A 12,967-nucleotide genomic window follows, 5' to 3' on the forward strand; every position below is an offset into this window, starting at 1 on the left:
GGATGCATGGGAACATCCAGCCTCCACCCATGTAACACACTCACCATACACTGTAATGCAAGGTAGCAATGTGCACTGCCTTGTGTTGCACTAGATTTGCCAAGCCATGCAGGGCACCGCAGGGTTGCCTTGCATGGTGCAGGGAGATGTAAAACCTATAATAAAATGTTCCCCAAGATCTTAAATCACATCTCATTCAGGTGTAGTACTGTTACCTCTTGCACATACTCATGTGTCTCCTCTATTGAAATATCTGTCAAATTGACTATTGTGTCCATTTTCATATCCCTTTGCTCCCAACTATTTACTAGATCTTGTAATCTGAGATGATTCTCCAGCCCAGAGACTCCAAAAGTTAGCCTCCTGTGTGATTGACAGGAGGCCTTTTGTCTAAATTAGTGTTCAGAATCTGCCCTTCTGCCTGTGCCTTGTGCACTGGCTCTATTAAATCCTTCCTCTGTGCTTACGACCATCAACTTTATGATCTTGGGATCTCTAGCACTTAGAGTCACTGGGCAATGGGAGCTCTAATTAGGTGGTTCAGTTGCCTTTAAAGGACTAGACTCTAGGAATCCTAGAACACAATGAAATGTGGGATTCCTCGGGGTTCATATTAATCACCTTCCCTTTAAACATCTCCACTAAACCTTTGTAACTTTTAACTGTTTAGACTTTTACAGACCAACATGTGTTTCATCCACTGGACATTTTCAGGGACTTTTGAAGATTCACAATACATCTCTGTATTTGTAATTCTTCAAGGATCGCATGAATATCAAGGACAACATTTACCAACACTTTTCACCATGTTTGCATTACAAATGTAGCATAAAGCAGCTCAAAGGTTTGTTTTGGGGGTTCATTTAAACATGAATAAAGCATAAAACATGTTTTGTACTAGAAAGACCCAAAATAATGAAGGGTAAAAAGGGAATACAATGGGTGATAGTGTGTCATTCCCACAAACCACCCATGGCGGGGGAGGGTGAAACGAAGCAGATCTTAGCAGATATGGCACTGTTCTGCTTTTCTCCTTTCCTGCAACACAAGCAGCAACTTTGGGGGCTGTGCTGTGTTGCATCCAGTCTTTAAAAGTGAGGCCAAAATTGTAATGCTGAGTAATTTTGTAATGCTAATGTGCTAGGTTGTTTGTTTATGAGTTGTATTCATAAAATGAAGGTGATAAAAGATAGCATCCCCTCCAGGTCACTAGCCAATGTGACCCCATTGGAAGATGGAAATCCTATTTTATTTAAGGCCTTCCCCACTATTATTAAACCGTCTCATGGATCTGATGGCCAATCTTAAATCAGGATTCCACAAAAGACACTTGCCTCCCTCAGATTTAAAAAACTATATTCCCTCTCCTTTCAGACCCAGCGACCTCTCTACTTAATCTACCGTTGAGTCGGGGCAATGTCCCACATTCCCTCAAGGAGGCTGTGATAATCCCACTTCTAAAAAAACCTAGAGAGGACACAGCAATTTTGAGGAACTATCAACCAATTTCTTTAATTCGTTATTTAGCAAAGCTACTAGGAGCCCATGTTGCTCAACATCTCTGCTGCTTCCTATATGATTCCGAATTCCTTGATTCTCACCAGGCTGGCTTCTGACCTGCCCATTCTACAGAAACTGTCAACCTCTCTGTAGCAGAAGATATGAGAGATAAGGCAGATAGAAACTTGGCTCAGGCATTGATTTGTCAGCAGCCTTTGACACAGTTGACCATGCTATTCTTCTTCGTCTTTTTGCCCTGCAAGGCACTGCTCTGGCTCGGATGAAATTCTTCCTAATGACTATTCTCAGATGGTCTGCCTCTCCTTTTTGTGAAACGAATGTCTGATTAAATTGTGGAGTACCACATGGATCCTCCCTGTCCCCCATCTGTTTAATCTTTTCATCCACCCACTGGTACAGTCCCCACAGAAGCTGAGGGGGAAAACCTATAATTAGGCGGATGACATGCAGCTGCTTTTCACCATTGATAACACCTCACAATCCATGGAGTTCTTCAAAACCACTATGCTATACATCCATGATTGGATGAACAGCCATCAGCTGAAGTTAAATTCTGACAGAACAGAAATTGTTATTACAAAAAACAACCTCCACCAATGGAATCCCCCCTTCTCACCCACTGAGATGGAACTCCCTCCCATGCCAAAAAAGTGGTCAAAAGTCTTGGGATCCTCATTGACGAGGACCTCTCCATGAAACCACAGGTGGGAGCAATGACTTCTTCATGTTTTCCCAACTCTGGAAAATTAAGAAAATCTGGAAATTCTTTACTTTTGAAGCCGACATCCAAATCATCATCGCCTGAGTCATGTCCCTGTTTGACTATGCAAATTCCCTTTATCTGGGACTTCCAATAGGCCTTAACTGTAGGCTACAAATAGTACAAAATCAGACAGTTAGGCTGGTCGGTTGACAACCAAGATACTGCCATATTAAGTCACTGATGGAAAGCTATATTGCTTTCCAGTTGCCCATTGGACCATCTTCAAAACTGTCTGCATCTTCTTCAAATCCCTCTGTGATAAAAGCCCGGCCTTTGTGTCCTCCAGAATTCTGAGTTACATTCCCAATAACAGTCTCAGCTTGGCACACCTGAACCTATTAATTGTATCTAAATTTGACAAGAAGAGACTGGTTGGTGCTACATTTTCAGTGATTGCTCCTTGTACATGGAATTCTCTCCACCCTGATATTAGAGCCCCAGCCATTTATGCATTATTTATCAAACTGTTAAAACCCTGGCTATTTAAACAAGCATATGGTTAATTCTTGATAATGTGTTGCTCACTCATTACTCTAGAGCCAACAAACCTTTTTGGTGTACGTGTGCTCTATAAATTCCATGTAACATAACATGAGCATTCCTAAAGATTTGCAATATGATGGAAGAATCCTTTGGATAGTGGAGTATAAGGTTGATACCCAAATTAAGGATACATTTACAGCGGATCTTCGATAATAGAACAGACAGGGCCAGCTTCTTTTGAAGAAGAGAATTGAATAGCCAATAAGGCAATGTAAATTACATTGTATGGTTCCGTGTTGCCAATATTTCCTGCCAGTCCTGTTTTTCATGTGGGTGGCCAGGGCACACAAACACAGGACTGCCTTTGAATACTGATTACACAGGTCTCTCCTTCAACAACCTTGAAAAAGCCAAATGACAAAATACATTAGCTACTCCAACTGTACAGAATATTAAAAAACTATCAAAAAGGGAAACAGAAAGAAATAAAAGCATTAGATATTATTACTTCTGTGCCGGAAGACTTGTATACATTGGCAACTGACTATTAAAACTTCTTAGTAATTTAGTAATTCATTTTTGGCCATCCCTAGGGTCTAATCTTCGACATTTTGGGGCAACAGGATGTCTGTTTAGCTTTGTGTCTGCCCACTATTAGGCATATACTTGTGTAAAGGCACAGAGGTGTGCATATCACTTCAGCCACCACTGTTGTTATTTGCTTTCCTTTACAGTCCCAGCAAATGTAACACAGCACCAGTAAAGAGAATACATGGTTTCTCTATCTACACACCCCAGTCCAAACACCCTTACAGAAAAAGTGGACATGGTCTGCACTTTGCGACTCTAGCACTACCACACTAGTTTATGGGGTTGTTGGAGTGTTTCTTTTATAATCCGTATTAACATGAAAGGCTTGACATGTAATGTCTAATAAAACCGCGTAGAAATTGCTTTAATGTAGAAATGTGTAAGGTACGCGTTTGAAATGTGCCCACAGGGAGTGGCCATCAATGTATACGATGATCAATGAAATGGACTAATAATGAATTAATAATGTACTAATGTTTGATTTGTACTCATATTAAGAATCCTGTATTAAGGGTTGTGCTAAAATAATCACTAGGCCTTAGTTAGCAAGGGTCTGGGCCTAGCTGCCTGGTCTCATATTTATCGTGTGTTTCTCTAACGTGCAATGTGCTTTCCTGAAGGACACAAAGCTGTACTATGCCAGAAGCTAGAGATGTGTGTGTAACCGTAGTAAATTCTTTCTCATGAGACCTGATTTGCTCAAGGAGACATTCTTGCTGAATGCAACAGTGTAATTCGTAACAGGTACAAGGTCGCCTGGACTGGGAGAAGACAATGGAGCTACTGACTGGAGCAATGAGTGCAACTTTTCGTACCTGACATTCTACCCGATGAAGACATCAATCAGAGGAGCCAATAAACTACGTGAGAACTGTCTTAGGTGAAAATTCTAGTAAGGTGTGGGATGGACTATTGGACAGAGATAACGATGCACCAAATATTGCCCAATGGGAAATTAGAGACTTGTTAGACAGATTCGATATTACGTGACACAAGGAGAAATCAGCCATTCTACTTAGCCATTATAGGGACATTATTGCTGTTACTCTGATATTCTGCTTTAAGACTTTGCTGTTTGATACTTTAAACCATCCTCACTTTCTTCCTTGTCTGATACTTACTTCTCCTCCTTATGAGGAAAGTGTTCCTTGGCTATGCCTTGCTGAGACTTTGCTGTTCTATCCTGGCTGATGGCGAATCGACTGATGTCCTGAGGAAAGACTGATGCTGTGTGCTACCCCATGCGGATGGGTAACTATCTGATGATGAATTGTAATTGTCTGTTTGCCTTTTCTTTCTAGGTACCAACTGCTCTTTTGATAGAGGCCATAGTTAGATGTTTTCCAAATTCTTTTTTGCTAAATAATTTGCTTGAAGCACAACGTGCTGATGCTAATTTGAGGATAGTTAAGGAGTTCACCAAAATTCGGGACGCAAATAGACAAATGACTGAATCTTTGCTTTGTTGAATAATGTGCTACTGATACTCTGCTAAAGTTGATTAATGTTGAAGTCGTGTTTTGTTCTAATGTTCTTGATCTTTGCATTGATAAATCTTATTCAAGTTGCCATATTATAGTGCTTTTGATGTGCTTATTGATATTGAGACTAATAAACATGACATTAGGTTGTAACTAATAGGGAATAAATATCTTAACCTTTACTAGATTGGTGTGGTTATTCACAGCTGAAAGGTCATGGTGTGTTCGATTCTTATTAAATGTTATTGATTAGTTTGATTGATTTGTTATTGTGAATATTGATTAGGCTATTGATCTGTTGATTGAAATGCTGTACAGATATCTCGTCCTAAGGTGTCTCCAATCAGGGTCAAAAGGTTTATTGGCCTAAAACGAGTCCCCGAGTAAGTTAAATTATCTAGATTGGGACGCGTTATCAGTTCTGGTAGCAGAGGACGGTTTGGGCTCTTTGGGGCCCTAGGACGAGGGACCACTGTTTGGAAAATTGTATTTTTTAGATAATGCAGATTGGAGAGATGATGTCCCCCTAAGTCCCAATTGACTTTCCTGGAATCTCAGAGCTTGCCGAAGTGAGTTGGGTATATTCTCGGCATTCTAGAGATAGAGTGAGTGACGTAGGGTTTGCGCTTGCACAGCTTATGCATCCCGCAGGTGAATTGTGAGGTTTGTGAGAACTTTAGGCCAGGTGATGATTTAGTAGGAGTGGGTATACTCCGCAGCATGAGAGTAGGGAAGTCAGCGACCTTCATGTGAGTGTGGCGCTTTGTGCTCAAAAATTGTCCACATGGTTGTTGGTGATGTACGGACCCTGCGTGGTCTAAGACTCCGGAGTATATTGAGAAGTGTATGAGACACTTGGTTTATGTTGTAATTTGCGTGGTGTAATAGGTCAATCGGGCGTGGTTGACAAGTCGAGCTTGAGTCAAAGTGAGTGAAAGAAAACTTCGATGGAGATTTGGCAAGTTCTAAAGTGCACTAAGACAAACCATTGACAAGTCGAGAGTAGAATTTGCGGGTCAAATTTTGCTTGTGAGTGCGGGATCTGAGAAGGAGAGAGTAGTGGCCGAAGCTTAAAGTTAAATCTCTGTAAAGTTCTGAAGCGATTGTGCTACCCTTTCCTGTAGTAAACTGGAAAATTTGAGTTTTTGATAGTGCTCACAATATATTGCATTAGTTTTGTGTGAAGCAAGAGTGAGAGGAAGACAAGCCGCAAGACTTTGTCAGCCGCAGTGTGTGTGAGTGTGACATCATTAGAGCCGCGCTGGGATAGGTCGGTTAGTGAGAAGGGTCGCGCACGGATTGGCAGCCGTCCTTGAGAGGCAATTGGTTGAGAAGGTAGGTGAAGAGAGTTTGGGGAATTAAAGTCACTTCTTGATTCGATTGTTAGAAAATAAAAGAAGCAAAAATGAAATTCTTCAAGGCTTTAAAGAGCGCTCTGAGGGGAGATGTGTACATTACCGCGAGTGTAGGGGAGCCTACACCGCCAGAGGATACTCCGGCTTATGTTGTAATGGAGGAGAGGGGAGTCGCGCCATGTCTTTGGCTAAAGCAGTGGTACAAATTAACAGAGAAAGATGGAGGTTTAGTGTTTCCAGAGCACGGGTTGTTCAATATAATGATTTTAGAGAGTTTGCGAAAGGCGTTAAATGAGCAAAAGCCACCTCCGAGGCCAGCACAGTTTGAGGCATTAGCCGTCTGGGAATTAGTGGCCATACCACAGCGACAACAGAAGTTTGTGAGGAGAATGAGGAAAGCAGAAAAGACACTAGCGGAGGCTAGGTGGGATAGTGAGCACAGGATGTGGAGGAGAGAAATAATAGACAGAGTTAGGATGTTTCCAGCATTAACCCAAGAAGGCGTAACCCAAGGAGGGAAAGCCACTTGTAAGACTGACAAGGGTTCTAGGAAAGAGAAGGAGGCTAAGAAGTCCTGGGTAGATGCAGATGACTCAGACGATGATGAGTTTCTTAATCAGTTGTTACATGATCGCCTACCACCATATGCCAGAGATGACAATAGACCAAATACTAGTGCAGGTCCTGTAAATTCGACGCAAAACCAGGGGACAACAAACCAGGTACAGACAAACGCTGTTGCAACATCAGCTCCGGTACAGAACAGTGTCAGTGTGTCTACTGCTCCAGAGATGCAGACACAGTTGCAGCCACCACCAGTTCAGAGGCTCTACCCTGATTCCCCAATATTAGAGACGACTACGAGTTTGATGCTGCCGCTGGATCAGGCATATACGAGATCAAAGTTAGTGCAGATTGAGCCAACTCCACTTTTGCTGCCCCAGCCACAGCAACAGATGGTTCCGAATTACACTTCGGTCACAGGACTGCAGACAGCCACAGCATCCGTAATGAATCAGAATATGGGAGTTAATGCTCCACAGGGTTTGGGAAGCAGGCAAACACCAGCCGCCATATCCTTGCCCATTACAGTTGGTCCACCAGTACCGTTAAACAAACAGACGAAGCCCAGTGTATGTGATCAGGGAGTAATGACCCAAGAGATGACAAGAGGAGGGTTCATAGGGAGCTCTCAGGGAATAACTCCAGTGGAACAGACAGTAGAGAGATCTAGGTCCCTGTTAGACTTTAGTCCAATTGGGGTTCCTCCAGATGCCATGAGGGAATCAGATTTGGGACTGCTGACTCCGCAGATCTCAAGTGCAAATGTACCGCAGACTCCAGTAATACAGGCTGGAAATATCTATTTGCAAGGGTTGACAGCGCAACAATTAAATGAGTGGTTGGACAATCTAAATTAATCGCAGACTACTCCTGCGACAGCAGAGCGGTCAGAAAGAGAAGAGTAACTGAATTTTGTGAGATTAGGCGTGGAAGCAGCTGAGCTAGTTGAAGGGAGCATGTGAGTGAACCGGCCAGAGTCATACACTAAAGCAGAATTGAGGTATTTGTGCCCAAAGATAACCAAGGAAGTGAGTAAGGTGCACCAGAGGTTAGCGAACTTGGCAGACAAGTACGCCATAGACCTAGACAATACTAGACATCTGAAGTGGAGTTACAGGTTAGACTTTGAGCCTAAAGATTTTGATCACATGAGGTCTACCGGAATGAAGGCACACCTTAAAGAAATATTACAGCGTGCGCAAGTTTGGGGAGCCTTAGAGAAGTGGGAAGGCAGATGGGCAAAGAAAAGAGACAAGAGGAAAAGTGACTGCTTGGAACAGCAGCAGGCGAAAGCAGTGCAAGACACAGGTACAATAAAGATGTTACCATGAGAGAAACGGCTGGAGGGGTTCTGGTTCATGTACCATGGTCTAGAGGTGACATTTTGTCCTTCACAAATGACTTTCCCAAGCTGAGGGAGAAGCCAATAGAGTGGTATCAGCAGACAGACAGGTTTGTAAAGCTTGCGAAGTGTCTTTGGGAAGACTTGAACACTCTGTTTGAGATTAAAGTTCCAGCTGATTTGTGGCTCAAGAGCAAGAGGAGTGTGGATTGGCCGATGGCGGAACCGACAAGGGACAGAGTTACAGGAGCACCGTCGCCTGATGTGATGAGGTATTACTATAAAGTGATTGAGTTTTTGAAGCAGAAAGTTTCGCCGCAAAATATTGATTGGCAAAAGATTGATCGAACGGCACAGGAGGCCAAGGAGTCGATACATGCCTACTATGGGAGTTTGTTGAAGGCTTTCAAGCACTACAGTGGTACAGAGGTCATCGAGCCGAAGGATATGAATCACCTAGTGTTCAGATTTGTTGAAGGGCTGAGATTAGCCACATGATTAAGAACCATTTGATCTGTAAGCAAGCGAAGCTGATTGATGAGGTGTTGCAGTATGTGAAATACTGTAGTGATGAGATCGAGCTGAAGCAAAGAAAGTTGAAGGAGAAAGTGATGGTGATGCAAATTAAGGCAGCACAAGCAGGGTTGCAGGGAAATGGTATACAGTAGATGATGCAACAGCTGCAAGGAAATGGAATGTTCCAGGTGCAAGTGAGAGGCAGAGGACAAGGAAGTTTTTGTGAACCGTGGTCCAGACCTGAATACAGTCGTGGTTCAAAATGATGTGCAGAGGATGAAGAAGGTGTCACCATGTCATGCTTGCAGGGGCGTTGGCCACTGGAAGCGGGAATGCCTGATGATGGTGCAGGAGGGTGTTGTTCAACAAACCAAGAATGAGGGGTCCAAATCAGAACTTCTAAAATAACATGGTTCAGATGCAGGGTCTTCAACCATGAAACAAGTGCAAATGCCACGTGTACAACCAGTGCAGATGCAGCAAGTGCAACAACAGATTCCTGTGGTACCTAGACAGCAAATGCAGTTGCCCTTAGCACCAATGTGACAACAACAGGTGATGCTTCCTCAACAGGTCACAGGTCAAGGAATGAGTCAAAATAATGCAGTACAACTATTCCCATTGCATGGTGAGAATGGAATAAACAATGAATGGCCAGATGAAAGCTCAGATAGGGAAGAGTGCAGGCTTGCAGCGTCCCTAGAAGTAGATCAGAGAGGACCCTACGTGCAAGGGAAAGTGGTGGGTCACAAGGTCTCATTTTTGTTGACACAGGAGCTACACGCTCTATAGTCAGAAGTGCAGAGGTTCCGAATTTGCCTCTTTCGGGACGTACGATAACGGTGGTAGGAGTGGCAAATCAGCTCCTGACTAACCCGATTACAGATCCGGTTCAGGTTGAGATTGGTACTTTTCAAGGACTGCCAGGTTTGTAGTCTGTGATTCAAGTCCCATGTCCCTACTGGGAAGAGACTTACTGTGCAAGACGAGGTGTTCTATCACCTGTTCCAGTGATGGAATTGAGGTGCAGCCAAACAGTGACGATGAAAGGGATGATGGTCAGATCTTAGAGCCTGAGACGGAGACAACGGATGTGGAATACCCCTTGATAAGCTTCTTCCCAATGTTCACAGTGACTGATCTGCCAGCAGACCTGCAGGGGACAGTCAAAGAGAAAGTGTGAGACTTGACAGGAAAGGAAGTGGGACTGATAAAAGGAGTAGATCCAGTCAAAGTCAGTGTGAAGCCAAACGCGGTGTTCCCCAAGGTACTGCAGTACCATATGGCACAATATGTCCTTATACAGGTAACGCAGATAATTGCGGACTTTGTGAAGCAGGAATACTTGAAAGAAGTGATGAGCAGTCCATGTAATTCACCTATAATGGGACTGAGAAAGGCTTGTGGGAAAGTTTGAATTGTCCAAGACTTGAGAAAGATCAATGACATAGTGGTGAAATGTTGCCCAGTGGTGCCCAATCCAGCTGTGATTATGTTCCAGGTCCCATGTGAAGCAGAATGGTTCACAGTTGTAGATTTGTCCCAAGCATTCTTTTCTGTGCCTCTTCATGAGGACAACCAATTTCTCTTCAGTTTAAAATTTTCGGACAAGGTCTACAGTTGGTGTCGAATTCCCCAAGGGTTTTCGGAATCACCTTCCATCTTCAATCAGATATTGAAGAAAGACTTGGAGTCATTGGAATTGCCTTTTAATTCGACTCTAGTACAGTACATTGATGATTTGTTGATTGCATCCAAGAAGATAAATGACTGAAAATATGATACTATTGCCTTACTGAACCACTTGGGAAAGAGTGGGCATAAAATGTCCCCAAAGAAGCTGCAATACTGTCAGAAAGAGGTGAAATACTTAGGTCATCTAATTGAGAAGGCATCAAGGAGAATATCCAAGGAAAGAGTGACTGACATATTGCAGATGAATCCCCCAACGACACAGAGAGATGTTAGGATGTTTCTGGGAATGGTGGGTTACTGTCGCCAGTGGATCCCAAATTTCTCAGACATCTCCAAGCCATTGGTGAGACTGACAGTTAAAGAGGTTAAAGATGGGCCAGATGTCATAACTTTGTCCGAGAAAAAGATGAAGGCGTTCATTGAGTTGAGAGAGTGTATGTGTAGGGCTCCAGCTCTAGGTATGCCTAATTACACAAAGCCTTTTGTCCTGTTTTGTCATGAACGTGATGTTTGTTCTTTGTCTGTCCTGACGGAGGTCCATGGAGGTGCAAACCCACCTGTAGCATATTTTTCAGCTACTTTGGACCCTGTTGCAACAGCCTTTCCAGGTTGTCTGCGTGCAGTAGCAGCAGTTGGTCAAAACCTCACACAGTGTGAAGGCATAGTGATGGGACATCCTTTAACAGTTATGGTCCCACACTTGGTTGAGATTTTGTTAACCTGTACCAAAACACAGCATATGACAAATGCAAGACTGACAAAATACGAAACGATTATATTGGGGTCACCAAATGTATCACTGAAGAGATGTACAGTGCTGAACCCGGCAACTTTGCTTCCAAATGACAATACAGAAGTTAAGCATGCTGATGAGGTAGAACATGATTTTCTTGAGGTAACAGAACTGTGCACCAAACCGAGGCCTGACATTAAAGATACCCAATTGGAAGAAAATGACTACATTATCTTTGTTGATGGCTCATGTTTGCGAGACTCAGTAGGAGTGCTGAGAGCCAGATGCGCTGTGTGTACAATCACTGGTATCATAGAGGCATCTTGGCTTGAAAGATTGTACTCTGCTAAAGTGGCTGAGTTGGTTGCTCTTACCAGGGCATCCATGCTGCTGACAAACTGAAGGTGACCATCTATACTGACAGCAGGTACGGATTTGGGATTGTCCATGATTTTGGCCAGCTATGGTCATAGAGGGGTTTCTGGTTCTCCAGTGAAAAATGGTGAAAGAATTAAGGAGTTGTTGCACGCGATTCAGTTACCTCATGAAACTGCCACTGTGAAATGCAGCGCTCATGTGAAATCACAAGACTTTCTTTCAATGGGAAATAGATATGCGGATCAAGTCGCAAGATTTTGCGCATTTAACTGTATATCGTTTAAGGATCAGTGGGAATTGTTACCTGAAACAGAAAATGAGAAATGCACAGGTTACGCTTTAAGGGTAGTTGACACATTGGAAGAATTAAAATTGTTGCAGGGACGTGCCAGCAAAGATGAGAAACGCTCATGGCTCAAGATGCAATGTGTATAGAGACCAGATGATTTGTGGGTTTCAGATGAGGGGAAAATGGTTTTGTCAAACAGTCTCTTGTCACAGGTTGCAAGATTTTGCCATGGTCAAGCACATATTGGGAGAGATGCCATGATTAGGTTGTTCAAAATTGACTGGTTTAACCCGAAATTCAGACAAGCTGCAGAAGTGATTTGTCACTGGTGCATCATCTGCCAGCAGATGAATCCGGGGAAAGGGCCAGTGGTGAATTTGAGCCACATTGGGAGAGCAGGAGGTCCATTTAGCGGAATGCAGTTGGATTTTATTGAAATGCCTGTGTGTGGAGGTTTAAGATACGTGTTGGTGATTGTGTGTATCTTTAGTCACTGGATTGAAGCATACCCTACATGTAGAAATGACAGTCTCACAGTAGCAAAGTTGCTGCTTAGGGAATTGATACCACGTTTCGGGTTTCCGATCTCTTTAGAATCAGATAGAGGAAGTCACTTCAACAACGAGGTGGTTAAGCTATTATGCACAGCACTGAACATTGAACAGAAGTTGCATTGTAGTTACCGCCCTGAAGCATCAGGATTAGTGGAGCAGATGAATGGCACCCTGAAGTCAAGATTGGCAAAAATGTGTGCAGCTACAAATTTGAAATGGCCTGATGCATTACCCTTAGTGCTAATGTCAATGAGAAATACGCCTAACAAGAAAACAGGACAGTCTCCTCGTGAAATTCTCATGGGCCGAGCTATGAGATTGCTCGCATTGTCTGCAAATGCTCTTGTGAATATCACGGATATTATGGTGTTGGACTACTGCAAGTGTCTGGCTGGCGTGGTCCGCTCTTTCTCTCACCAGGTGGAAGCAACCACACTGCCACCGATAAGTGATCCAGGTCACAACCTGAAAGCTGGTGACTGGGTTATTGTCAAGAAACATGTGAGGAAGTCGTGTTTGGAGCCACGTTGGAAGGGACCATATCAAGTAATACTGACAACTACTACTGCTGTGAAGTGTGCGGGAACTCCAAACTGGATTAATGCCAGTCACACGAAAAAGGTGACGTGCCCGACTGATGAGGAAGTTGAGTTCTTGAAAGTACCAACAACAACAGAGAAGGAAGTCTCAGGGCCGGAGAGT

This window comes from Pleurodeles waltl, chromosome 6, assembly GCF_031143425.1.
Source record: "Pleurodeles waltl isolate 20211129_DDA chromosome 6, aPleWal1.hap1.20221129, whole genome shotgun sequence".
Classification (NCBI taxonomy): Eukaryota; Metazoa; Chordata; class Amphibia; order Caudata; family Salamandridae; genus Pleurodeles; species Pleurodeles waltl.